General features: G+C 37.3%; 1 long non-coding RNA gene across 1 annotated transcript; it reads right to left on the reverse strand.

The window, feature by feature from the left end:
* Positions 1 to 4,648: 4,648 nt before the first annotated feature.
* LOC121929317 lies at positions 4,649 to 9,508 on the reverse strand. The gene is made up of 3 exons (XR_006103649.1): positions 9,010 to 9,508; positions 7,845 to 7,969; positions 4,649 to 5,337 (listed from the first exon to the last, which is right to left on the reverse strand). It is a non-coding gene; the product is annotated as an uncharacterized LOC121929317 (long non-coding RNA).
* Positions 9,509 to 13,089: the final 3,581 nt, after the last annotated feature.

The raw sequence follows: 13,089 nt of genomic DNA on the forward strand, positions 1-13,089 counted from the left end.
GGCTTTTTTGTCAGTGGACATTCAAGAGTCTCCAGCTGGATGGCCCTTGTGGTCTCTTCCAACTCTGTGATTCTATGGGGGACGGGGAGGATCCTACTCCCCACTTCTTTTTATTTTATTTTATATATAAATACAAATATTAGACACACAACACATAATACATATTTAAGCACCAACTTACAAACATAAAATTGCTTGAATCCTCAAAAAAAATTCATCTTATCTGCTCAAGCTTACTTTTCACTCCATATAATCTCGTATCTTTTTACATCCATATTGATCTTACAAATATCTGTTTAACATATAAAGCATAACACATATTCTAATCGTTATTCCTAAAAAGGAAGAATCTTCAACTGTTAAAACAATAAATGTTTTCCTTCCAAAATGGAATAATTTCTGCTTTACTTCATTTTAGTTTGAGCTAGTCCTCCTCTTTTATATCTTAAGGATTATATATTCACATTATTTCCTTTTCCCAATCACTCCGTATTTCACCCTTTCCTTTCTGTCCAACAAATTAATCTTTCTTTATATAAATTGACTTTCAGATACCCTACATTATAACACAAAATCATATTACAAAATATATCATTACCTGTATATATTATTCATACTTTTTCTTTATATCTAATCATGTCCTTTTACACACATTCTATTTTTCATTGTTATTTTCCCCCAGCCTGCTTCTCCAGTAGTATATTATTAAATTCCAATCTTCTTGGGTCTTTCCATTTTCTTCCTCTCTTAAATTTCTGGTAAGTAAGTCTAAATCCTTCATATCTAATAACTTTTCTATCCATTCTTCTTCTGTGGGTATCTGAGATGATTTCCATTTCTGTCCGTACAGTAATCTGGCAGACGTTACCATATACAAGATAATTCTCCAATACTTATTTTCTACTTCTTTCTGTACTACTGATGTTATATTTAGTAAATACATTTCCGGTTTCATATAAAAGAATACCCCAAGTATTTTTATACATGCCGTGTGAATCATTTTCCAGAACTTCTTAGCTTTCCTGCAGTTCCACCACATGTGTAAGTAGGATCCCGCTTTTATCTTACATTTCCAACATTTTGACTTTGAATTCTTATTCATCTTTGCTAACTTAAGTGGGGTCAGATGCCACATATACAACATTTTATAATAATTTTCCTTCAGGTTCTGACACGTAGTAAATTTATTAGTTTTTAGCCATGTTTTCTCCCATGTTTCTAAGTCTATATTACGATTTATACATTGGCTCCACTTTATCATTGTTTCCTTCACTGCTTTTTGCTCCAACTCTTTCTAACAATAAATCATAAAAATTAGAAATATTTTTCTTTGTTTCTCCAAAGATTATATTTTTAAACTCCTTTGAACTTTCTTCTGTCCATATTTTCTTTAACTCTTTTTTTGTTATCACCATTAATTGTCTGTATCTAAACCAATCATAGAATCATAGAGTTGGAAGAGACCGCACGGGCCATCCAGTTCAACCCCCTGCCATGCAGGAAATCCAAATCAAAGCATCCCCGATTGTGAAGGGGGCCTATAGGGGAATTGGAATGCATGTAAAAGTGTGTGTGTGTGTGGGGGGGGGGCTGGACAGAGAGAGGGACAGAGTGGGTTTCAGTTAAGACCAGATAAGGATTCTGACAGGAGAGGGAATTCAGTTTAATCAATCCAGAGGGGAATGTGATAGACAGACAGGTCTTACTGATATTCCTTCTGAGCGTGAGAGAGTAGGGTACAGGGTATTTAAAAGCCTGCACTTGATGTTGTTAATGTAAGCTTAAACTAAGCTTGAAGCAACCTGCATAATGTTTCTTAGTTATTTTTTAATGTTATTTAATAAAGTTACTCTTAATTTTTTTTTTTACAGTAGATGTCTTTATCAGAATTATTTCTGTAACTTATAAATGAAGGCAAGCAGGCTATTTGAACATTGAACTGGTTTGTGGGACACTTGGAACCCTGACCTTTATACACTTCAAAATAGTGTTAATAAGGTGTCAGTGACTAGTCAGAGAAGAAGTAGAGGTAACCTAAGGTTTGAGAGGAGGTCCCATCACACTTACACTTCTTCCAACAAATCAACAGAGCTAACAAGGATAAAACGATAAAGTAGCCATTAATAACTGCTTTGGAGGGTGGTGGACTCTTCTTCTTTTCTCTCTCTATGCGAGGCTTACTCAGGATCTTTTCTAGTTCTTAGCCCCCCCCCCCTTTCTAGTCTTCTTTTGATTTCTTGACTGCAGTCCTCATTCTGATCAATGTTTGATCCAAGGTGTGGGAACTCTTACTATTGTTTTCTGTGGGGGTTTCGGGCTATGTGGCCATGTTCTGGAAGAGTTTATTCCTGATGTTTCACTAGACTAGCATCTCTGGCTGGCATATTGAGAGAATGCTGACATGGAAGTGAATGGGGTATATATACTGTGTGGCCCTTGGTTGAGAGGAATTGATTTACGTACATGCTAATCTCTGTGTTAGTCTGTTGTTGAATGGCAAGGCCTCGGGGTGTCTTTTAGTGATCCATTGTCTGCTGGGAAAACTCCTGACCCTGGGTGGTTTGCACTTGCTGGGTCTTGATTTTGGTGGTTTTCAGGACTGGTAGCCAAACTTTACTTTAAGGGTTTCTTCTTTCTCCGTTGAAGTTGTCTAGGTGTTTGTGAATTTCAATGGCTTCCCTGTGCATTTTGACCTGATAGCATGATCCAGAATTTCAGTGTTTTCAAGTAGCATTTTGTCCAGGGTGGTTTATAACTGCTGATTTTTCTGGCTGACCCAGTCTGCGGTGTTTCTCGTGTTCCTTGATTCAGGTTTGAGCACTGCATTTGGTGGTTTCTATTTCTTCATTGTCTATTGAATTTATGTTGATCCTCCATGGTCATTATTTTTGTTTTCTTTATGTTCAACTGTAAGCCTGCCTTTTTCATTTTTTTCCTTGAATTTCCTTAGTAGTTGCTCTAGGTCTGTAATGTTTTCTGCTAGTAGTATGGTGTCATCTGCGTATCTTAGATTGCTGATGTTCCTTCCTCCTATTTTCACCCCTCCTTCTTCTGTGTCCAAACCTTCTCTTCGTATTATATTTTCTGCATATAAGTGAAACAGATAGGGTAAAAGGATTTAGTCTTGTGTGACCCTTTTGCCAATTGGGAACCATTCAGTTTCTTCATGTTCTGTTCTAACAGTAGCCCCTGTCCTAAGTATAGATTCCTCATCAGGACTGTCAGGTGTGTTGGCACTCCCATGTCTTCAAAGATGTTCCATAGCCTTTCATGATCTATATAGTCAAAGGCTTTGCTGTAGTCTATAAAACACATGCTGATTTTCTTTTGGAATTCCTTGGTGCCCTCCATTAGCCATTGTATGTTTGCAAAGTGGTCCTTAGTGAAATATTGTATTGTAATAAAAATCGGTTATTGAAAACAAGGTTTGGGTGAAAGAAAAATAGTTGCTAATAGTGGGATTCCTCATTCCCATGTCTATGGGTGGAATGAATTTTCTTTATTTTACAGTGAATAAAAATGGCAGACTATTAAAAAAATAATGGAATGCTGAAAAAAGAAAAACCAGTGGAACTGTTCCTGTGATTCCAAATTAAAGGAATATAAAACTAGAGGAGAATGTATCAAGACCTTACACTGCACCCATGACACAGATTGGACTTTAACCTAGGTTTCTTAGATCAGAGCCCAACTCTATGTCTCCCTAGATTGAGAATTTAGTGAGACCTGAATTTGAAGTTAGTACATAAGGAATACCCAAAATGCCATTCTTGCATGAGGTAACCATTTCAGCAACTGTACGCAAGCATTATATACTTTAAAATTGGCAAATAGATTATCTACCCTTTTAAGGATTAGTTATTTACTACCGTATTCTGTCACAATGTCAACTCAATTTCCTTTGGTTCTGGAATATTGAGCAATTAATTGAAAATAGGAACGATCAATAACAAGCTTCCAGTGAAAATAAAAGAAGGAAGACTGCTTCAAAGAATTGTGCCACATCTTGGGTTGATGTCAGGCAAATGAATTTAAACAAAGAACAAAAGAAGTTGATATGCTTGTCAAATTACAAGGGGGAGAGAGAAAACGTGAGCACGATAGAGCATGCTGTATAAACAAAAATTGTGAGAAAGATCTTTGTGGTAATAAGAGAAGCTCTACCAACACTATGAGAGATAAAACAAAAATACAGCTAATTACTAGTTTGGGAAACCTGTGTGGTTGTATTGTGGGCAAGACACTTTTAAAATATTTTACAAAGTGTGTAGTGTGTTGGAAATTATTTTGGCATGTACACACCAATTTTGCCCATGTTTAGCTCCACGCTGGCTTCTAAAAATCCTTTCATAGTTACATGTGCTATTATTTCTACGCTGACTGAAAAGTTAAAAATCTCATTGCATTTCTTTGTGGATATTAATACACTGGATATTGCACAAACAATGTTGCTAGCCTCATCCCTGTAGCATCAGGATTTCAATAAATCTACAATCAGCTTCAACAACAATTCTTCCATTTAATCATTTCTATCTTTTGCTGACTGCTGGTTGCCCCACTACCCAAAGCATGTGTCAGGAGCTTTATATGCTTTTGTTCTGCCATAATATAGTAATGAGATATGTAGTAGGATTTTTTTTAATTTTATTGTTAAAAAAAATTATATACAAGAGAGAGAATAAACCCCACAAAACACAAACACACAAACAATGTCATACAATATCATTTTGTTCTACATCTCTTCTTAATACTTCTTTAATTACTGGATTTCTCTAAATTATACTAATTTGTTACTATTTTTCTACTAATCTTATATACAGTCTTTCATCATGTTTGATTATATATCAGATTATATCCTATCTATCTATCTTCCTTCTTTGTGCTGTTATGCCTTTTTGAATTTTATCATATATCATACATTTTATATGGTCATTTCTTACCCCGGAACAAATACACATACAAATACACGTTTTATTATAAATCTATCCCTTATCCTTTTCAATATTGACTGTTATTCCAAACCTTTTCTATATTTCCTTTATTTTCAATACCATATTAATTAATCTGGCATCAAGGCCACGTGAAGCTCTTCTCTTTTTTCTTTCTGGATATACTCTTTCCATACTTCCCATTCAGTATAGAAGTCTTCCATAGAACGATTATTTATCAAATGTGTCAATTTGTCCATTTCATAAATATCCATCATTTTTATTTTCCACTCTTCTATTGCTAGAATTTCCTTTCTTTTCCAAAATTTGGCAAATAATATTCTCGCTGCCACCAGGTGCCAAGAAAGGAGGAGAGCATGTCCAAGATCATTTAAGAGGGTGCATCTGGCTGTAACAACAAAGAAAAGGGACACTATGAGAAAAGAAGGAGAAATGTGATAGTTCGTTTTAACAAATAAGAATTAGCCAGCCTGAAGTTTGAATTACACTGTGCCTGCACCACAAGCAGCTTTAAGCATACTCTAAAGCTGTGTGGCAATCAAATGGCGCATGCACCCATGCTGTGTGTACCATGTCGCAAGCATACGCAAGCATTGTTTGCAATGAGGCGCAAGCATAAGTGGGATTTCCACTTATGCTTGCGTATGCTTGCGACACGGTACACGCAGCATGGGTGCATGCGCCATTTGTTTATGCAAGGGGGGTTGTCCAGAACGGATCCCCTATATCAGTGATGGTGAACCTTTTAGAGGCCAAGTGCCCAAACTGCAACCCAAAACCCACTTATTTACTGCAAAGTGACGTATCCCTCTGGCTTTCTAGTAACAAACTCTGGCAAACTCTGTGCTGGGGCGGCGGCACATGTGCCTACAGAGAGGGCTCTGAGTACCACTTTTGGCACGCATGCCATAGGTTCGCCATCACTGCCCTATATAAAGGAAGGGCCCACTGTATATGCTGTTTAATTGTGTGGTACTAATATTTGATGCTCAGTTCTGACAATGAAAGGCATTGGACTGGAACGTTGGTATCCTGCTGGCCTTGACAGCATGTTGATAAAAATCTCCAGAAGTAGTGTCAGAGAGAAGTATATGTATATACTTACAGAATTTGATTAAGAGAAGTTCATAATACTGTATTGCCTTTTTTTCCTCCTCTTCAGTCATTCCCCTAGCTCTTTTTGACCATCATTTCCTGACTTTTAGTCTGAGGCTGAGGGAAGTCTTATGTGAAGGTGTTCTGGAAAATTTATATTTAACTCACTCCAGGAAGAAAGGAGTGGCTATGCCTGCTGATGTTTGGTAGAAAGAGAATAGCAGCCATTTCTTATTGCTCATGCTGTTTTTGTCTAACTGGGAGGATGGTTTTAGATTTTTCTGCTGCTTTCCTTCTTTGCTTGCAGAGACGTGTGTACGCATGTTAAACACACAAGATGAATGTGTTTTTTTGTTCAAATATATGTGAATGTTGGTTCAAATATATTTGGAAGTGAAACATAGTATATATAGTTACAAAATGGCTTTACATGCTTGAGTTTTTAAACTATCTTGGGTCAAAATCTGATTCTGACACTTGTTTAAATTGTTTATATTATATGTCATTGGTTCCTAGACTCTGTGCTTCTATGCCCCATGCATTGCAGCGAAATCACAGAGGTGCACAATGGGATATTTTAATCTGGCTTCCCACTTTTTTTACCTGGGTCAGCTATGCTGGGTAGAGGAAGCAGAAGTGAAGAAGAGGAGGGTGGTGGCATAGCCCATATTCAGCAGTGTTATTTTTCCTTTACTCTCTGAATCCCTGAAACCTGAATCCCATTGTGGTAGAAAACAGGATATAAATCCTTGGAATAACTAAATAAATAAACCTATCAGATCTCCTTCAAGAAAAAGCTGCTCTTGTCCACCTGATTTCCCAATATGTTGCTTGTTTGTTTTTACTTTAGAAAATTTGGCAACACCCCTTAACATACAAATTACTTGGAATTATGTTGAAGGCCCTGGAGATCATGGGGGAAAATCACAGCTTGATTTTGGCAGCAGGTGGTACTTGCTAGACCTGTGATGCTGATAGCTGAGAATATGCTATGCTTCCATGTCTCATGGATTGTATTTTTCAAGAGCAGAATTGGAAAGGTCTCTGGTTTGTACAAACCGGAAAGTACTGTATATACTCATGTATAAGTCTAGAAATTTTAGTCAAAAAATTGACCCCCAAAAGCTAGGTCGATTTATCCATGGGTCAATGTAAACACTATACTTTAACTCTTATTAAATAGGGAACTATCCTCTGGTGAAAGGCAAGATTTCAATTTTCCTGGAAGCACTGTCCTCCCTCTATTCTTCCATCCAGTCTTTACCCAAAAAAGTTATACCTGCCATAATTTTGTAGGTTCTTTGACATTGTTTTCCTTTGGTTCATTATCTAGATCCTTTGTTACATGACCTATCCAAGGGTCATATGAAGAACCATAATTTTGCCCCAAAAACCTGCCCTCGACTTATACATGAGGTCTACTTATAATCGAGTATATATGGTAGGTAGGGCTTAGATACAATAGAGTGAAGAAGCAAAGTCTTTGATGCTGACATGGTTACTAAGTTTTTAGGACATAAATACTTACTAAATTGTTTGGACCTAACTATGAATTTAATAAAAATGGAACTGTTAGGTATTTCATTTGGCCTAGCAGAGCTGTGAAAAAAATTACTGGGACACTAAGGGCACTGTGAACTGAGGAAGTTTGGAAACCTCTGTTTTATGTGGAAAGCCCTATAAATTGATTCTAGGCACGTCAGGTTAACGTTTCCTTTGTATATATCCCATGGAGTTAAATATTATTTATCTAAACCAGACATTGTATATTGTGTTCTGCAGAAATGAGCAAAGTTGTACCTGAGAGCAAAAGCATGTGTCACACGTTCACTTTTTCGGGGGAAATCCTGCTACTGCTGTATTGTTTTCTCTGGCAGCATCTGCTTCTTCCTTCTTAGATTAATCACAGATATGATTTCACCCACCTGGGGATTGTACAGTGATCAGAAAGAAACCCATAAGTAGTCAGATTTTAATGTGATGGTGCAACAGAGAACAAAGCCAGCGGAATAACCAAACATTTTGCAACGTGTACTGAAAAATTCAAGAAATTAAGGTGTGTATGGTTTGTCACTCCTGAAGATATTCACAGAAACACAGGGAGTGAGCTTTTTTTTATTCAGTTCTTCAGTGATATAGCACTTCCAAGTGGCTAAAATTCTTCAAGTAGGCCAAAGAGTGCAGTAGTTTTAGAAGTTCAGTACATAACCATGATTTCAAATAATAAGTAATTACCTATTCATCTAGAAAAAGCTCTTTTCAAAACTGACTTTTTTTTTAGAATACCCAGTTTTTTGGAAGGCCTTGGTGGAGTTGTGAGAAATTACCGGTACATTGTCTAAAGGAGAGAATTAGAGGACATTGCAGGGCACCTCTGTTTACTCATGGCGACCTCAGATCAGAGTTTGTTGCTAATTACAAATTCATTTGTTATCGTCTTTAGCAGGGCAAATTGTAACTTATGGGTGGATTTTATTTGTTAAATAGAACTTACTAACACAATTTAAACTTTAAGCTTTGAAAGAACTTCAGAGATCTTTCTCTTTTTATCTTCAATGATATTCTTGCAGACAAGCTGGTGAAATGTAGGCCAGACAATGGTACTGTTGGGTGGATTTGTAATTGGTAGACCAACCAAACCCAAAAGGTGCTCACCAATGGCTCTTCTTTATCCTGGAGAGAAGTTACTAGTGGCTTTCAAAACCACACATAGATACTGGAAATAATATGGCCTGGATTATTCTGAATTTGGTATTTAATGATATATCTTTATGCTTGAAGATCTTATCTAGTTCCTTCATAGCTGCCTTCCAAGTCTAAATCTTCTTCTGATTTATTGGCTATAGTCTCCATTTTTATTAATGACTGAGCCAAAGTATAGAAACTTTATTTCAATGTCATCATTGCTTACTTTACAATTATGCAAATAATCTGTCATCATTATTTTTGTCGTTTTAATACTCACCTGTAACTCTGCTTATGCACTTTCTTCCTTAACATTCATTAACAGTTTTTCCAAGTTTTTGTTATTTTTTGCAAGTATTATGGTGTAATCTTCACATCTTGATTTTACTTCTTTGCATCTTGATTTACTTCCTCCAATTTTCATCCTTGTTTATCATGAGTCCACTCCTGCTTTCCATATGAGATGTTCTGCATATAAATTAAACAGGTAATGTGATAAAATGCTGACTTGTCTGATCCCATTGCTGATGGAAAACCATTCAGTTTCTCCAGTTGTCTCTTTGCAATGGCCTCTGGTTAAAAGTGTAGGTTACACATGAAAACACTAAGGTGTTATGACACACCTACTTCTTTTAGAGAGAGACATACTTTCTCACGATTTTGTTTGTTTAATTTATATCCTGTCTTTCTCCCAAGATGGGAATCACAGTCAACACAATGAAAGTCTTTGCTATAATCTGTTAAACCCATATTAATGTTCTCCTGAAATTCTTTGGTGCATTCCGTTATGTAGTGCATGTTTGCAATGCCATCCCTTTTCTGAAACCAGCTTGGACATCTGGCATTTCTCACTCTACATATGGTCGGTCGGTCGGTCTCTCTCTCTCTCTCTCTCTCTCTCGGTAAAATCTTGGGCATCATTTTACTTGCATGGCAGATGAGTGTAATAGTTTGATGGTTACTACAATCCTTGATGTTCCTTTTCTTGGGGTCTGGAATATATTTCGAGTGTTTCCAGCCTGTAAGATATTATTTTGTTTTCCATATTAATTGACATATTTTTACTAGAATTTGAATGCATTCCATTTAAATAGCTTGAAAGAACTGAATTGGTATGTTTCTGGTGATTTACCATATGTACCCAACTATAAGTCAACCTAATGTGTAAATTGAGGGCAGGGTTTGGGGCCCAAATTATGGATTTTGGAATGACTTGTGCCTACGTGAAGGATAAAACAGAGGCATGCAGCAAAGGAAAATAATGTGAAAGAACTTCGGCAGGCTTAACTTTTTGTGCTCACCCTAAAGGCTGGATAAATGAGAACTATGGTAAATTGGGGCTGTGTGATGTGCTGGGAAGGTGACCAGGAACAGGTGGGGTTAAGAAAATGTACTTATGCACAAGTCATTCCAAAATACATAATTTGGGCCCCAAACCCTGCACATCATAAAGGATCAAGAGGCAAAGCAAAGAAAAAGGCAGTAATGTTAGTAGTCATGGTAGCCTTTAATATTACTATGATAATTTTGTCTGATTTTAGCCCAGGGAAGTTGACAAACATACACAGATGTCTTATTCAGATCCTTTAAAGCCCAATGTTGGTGCCCCTTTGATGAGAAGCAGCCAAAGATCTCCTACTGTTGCCATTTTCCCACCCAGGTATTCAAAAAGATCAGATGTGATGCTGTGGCAGAGAAAACAGAGGAGGTTGGTGCTGTTTTTAGATGCTCACAGGACTGACTAACTCTTGCCTTTCACCACTCTATTGAGAAAAGAGGGTGGTTCTTTTTCTAATAAAAGTTAAAGAACAGTATTTACACTGACTCATGGATAAGTTGACCCAAGTTTTTTGAGACAAATTTTGACTAACATTTCTAGACTATGTACAGCATTTCTCTTAAGCACTGTGAGATTCTCAAACATACACCTCAATTAATAAAACCCTTGAGAATGAAGGATTTTTGGACATGCCGTGGTTACTGACTAGACAGAAGTTTAACATGTTAGGTTATTTACAGAAGGTTTACTAGAACCAAAACATACATATTCACAGCATAAAACAAATAAGCTGCCTGTGGAAAGAATAGCACCAAGACTGGAAGTAACTGCAGATAATTTTCAGAGCTCCCTCTCAATTCAGTAGAATATAGGATAACCCTTTGCGTTTAGGTTTTCAGGGTCTCAGCCAAAGTCCTTCAACAGAAGCCTTGAAGATTTAGATTGCTACACTGAGATGTGTGTGTATGAGCTTTCAAGTCATCTGTCGACTTATGGTGACCCCCTGAAAACATACATAAGTAGAAAGAGTTTAGCTTGAGACCTGAATGGTAGTAAAGACTGGAGCAGGTAGATTTATCTGAAGGAGGGATTGTACAACTGATACCCACCACAGAAAAAGGCTCTTTCTATACTTACAGGAATACACTTAACCCCTGGAAGCAGGAGACAGGCTTCAGATGGTAATTGCTTTTTGTCATTCTGCCTAGGGAGTTCTGAGATATGAAACCCTCTTCCCCACAAAAATTTCTAAGGTCTCTTCTGATGAAGGGCTTAATTTCTGGAAAGGGTGATATGTGAACATGTTCCTTTAATTAACTGCTGTTCAGAATTTTGGGAGTAGTGTAGCCTCTTGTGGGAGGCAGAAACAAGAAATCTAAATGTTGCACTTTCAGACTCCACTGAGTTTTGAGGGGCAGTTTCCCAACTGCCTTCACATTAAACATTTTCATCATGTCATCTGTCCTCGTCCAAAGTCACCTTTATAATCTAATCTGATCCAAAACTTCAAATGGGATTGCTTTGATGGGATACCCTCTAGTACCACTAAGGCCTGTTACAGACTGCCAAAATAAAGCTGCTTCGAGTCTCTTTGGAGGTATGCTATTTAAATGATGCATGGGTCCTAAGAGTCTGGAGGTCGCACCAAAGCCACACTCCAGCTTTTGGTGCAGCTTCCGGATTCCTAGGATACATGCATCATTTAAATAGCATACCTCCAAAGAGACACGATAAGCTTTATTTTGGCAGTCTGTAACAGGCCCAAGTCTTGGGCCATGCCTAGTAGCAGACAATTAGAAACTGGAAGAATAAAGACAATCCCAAAAATCAAATATTAAACCAAGAATGCATCTATAATGTATCACAAATGTCCAGTCTACCAAAACATTAGTTCTGCAAGCCAGGTACTTATGTCTAACTGCTACATCTCCTTGCCATCTTGTTCTATATGCTAAAATCACATATAGATAATGCAGGAACTATGTGTTTGTTGTCCTTTCACTTGTTTATCTTTCTCTTCCTCTTCACCAGCACACCTCTGATCTGGTCATTTGTTGTATTTTATGTAATATAAAAATAAAACCATTGGAAGTACTGAATTTATAAAGAAAATCCAAAACTTAATTAATATATATTTGAACATGTGCGCCTGAAAATTTTGATGCATCTATTTAAACATTAAACAGTATATAGTATAGGTAGATGAGTTTTTATTTTGTTTTTGTTCTGTGAGGAGAATCTTGGTTGTAAGATTTCAATTCACAGATAGCAATTTTACAAAGGGATTTTGTCTGTGAAAGGATTATCTCAAGCAGGAAAAATCTGATGTGGTCTCATGGTGGTTTATCTGTTTCAATCTTTCATATCCTCACAGGCAGATTCCCCCCCCCCTCCCCACCTCTTCTTACTATTTTTACTCTCTCTCTCTTTCTCTGAGTATGTGTACTTTAGCCTTTCTATCTGTAGGCCTGAGTTGAGACACAGCAAAAAACCTACACTGAGCATATCTAGCCAGAGGTTTATGAACGATCAGGGAAATGCCTTCTCTCTGAGCTTCTCTTTCTTGCACATCTTGCCTCCTGGCTTCCTCGGAGCAGGAAGTCTGATCTTTCTGACTACTACGAGAGACTAAAGATTCCTCCTCAGCCTGTCTCTTGTTTTCCTCTCACTTTTTCATGCTTCATAGACTTGTGGGGAAGGCATTCTCACCTGGGCTATGACCTGTTTCCTTCTCTCAGTCAGTTATGCTCCTGAATATCCTGATTGGCTATCCTGTATCTTTACATAGCATTCCACAGTGAGAAGACCTGTATTTCTTCCATTGATAGCCTCCAGAAAATGTAGGGAGTCTTGCATCCATCTTGGCTTTTAAATGGCTACTCAAGAACAGGGCCTTTTGACTGAATAGTTGTTGCTACCACAGGTATGGACTTAACTGGGTGGATGGCACTTAACCAGGTAAAGATTTCTCTTCCATTTTCTGTAGTCTTACAAAATAAGAGTTTTGTGGCACTGTAAAGAAAGTGCAGTGCATGTACTTTCAAAGGATATAGTTCACTTAGTCAGGTACATTAATTGGTA

Source organism: Sceloporus undulatus, chromosome 4 (assembly GCF_019175285.1).
Source record: "Sceloporus undulatus isolate JIND9_A2432 ecotype Alabama chromosome 4, SceUnd_v1.1, whole genome shotgun sequence".
In the NCBI taxonomy this organism is placed as follows: Eukaryota; Metazoa; Chordata; class Lepidosauria; order Squamata; family Phrynosomatidae; genus Sceloporus; species Sceloporus undulatus.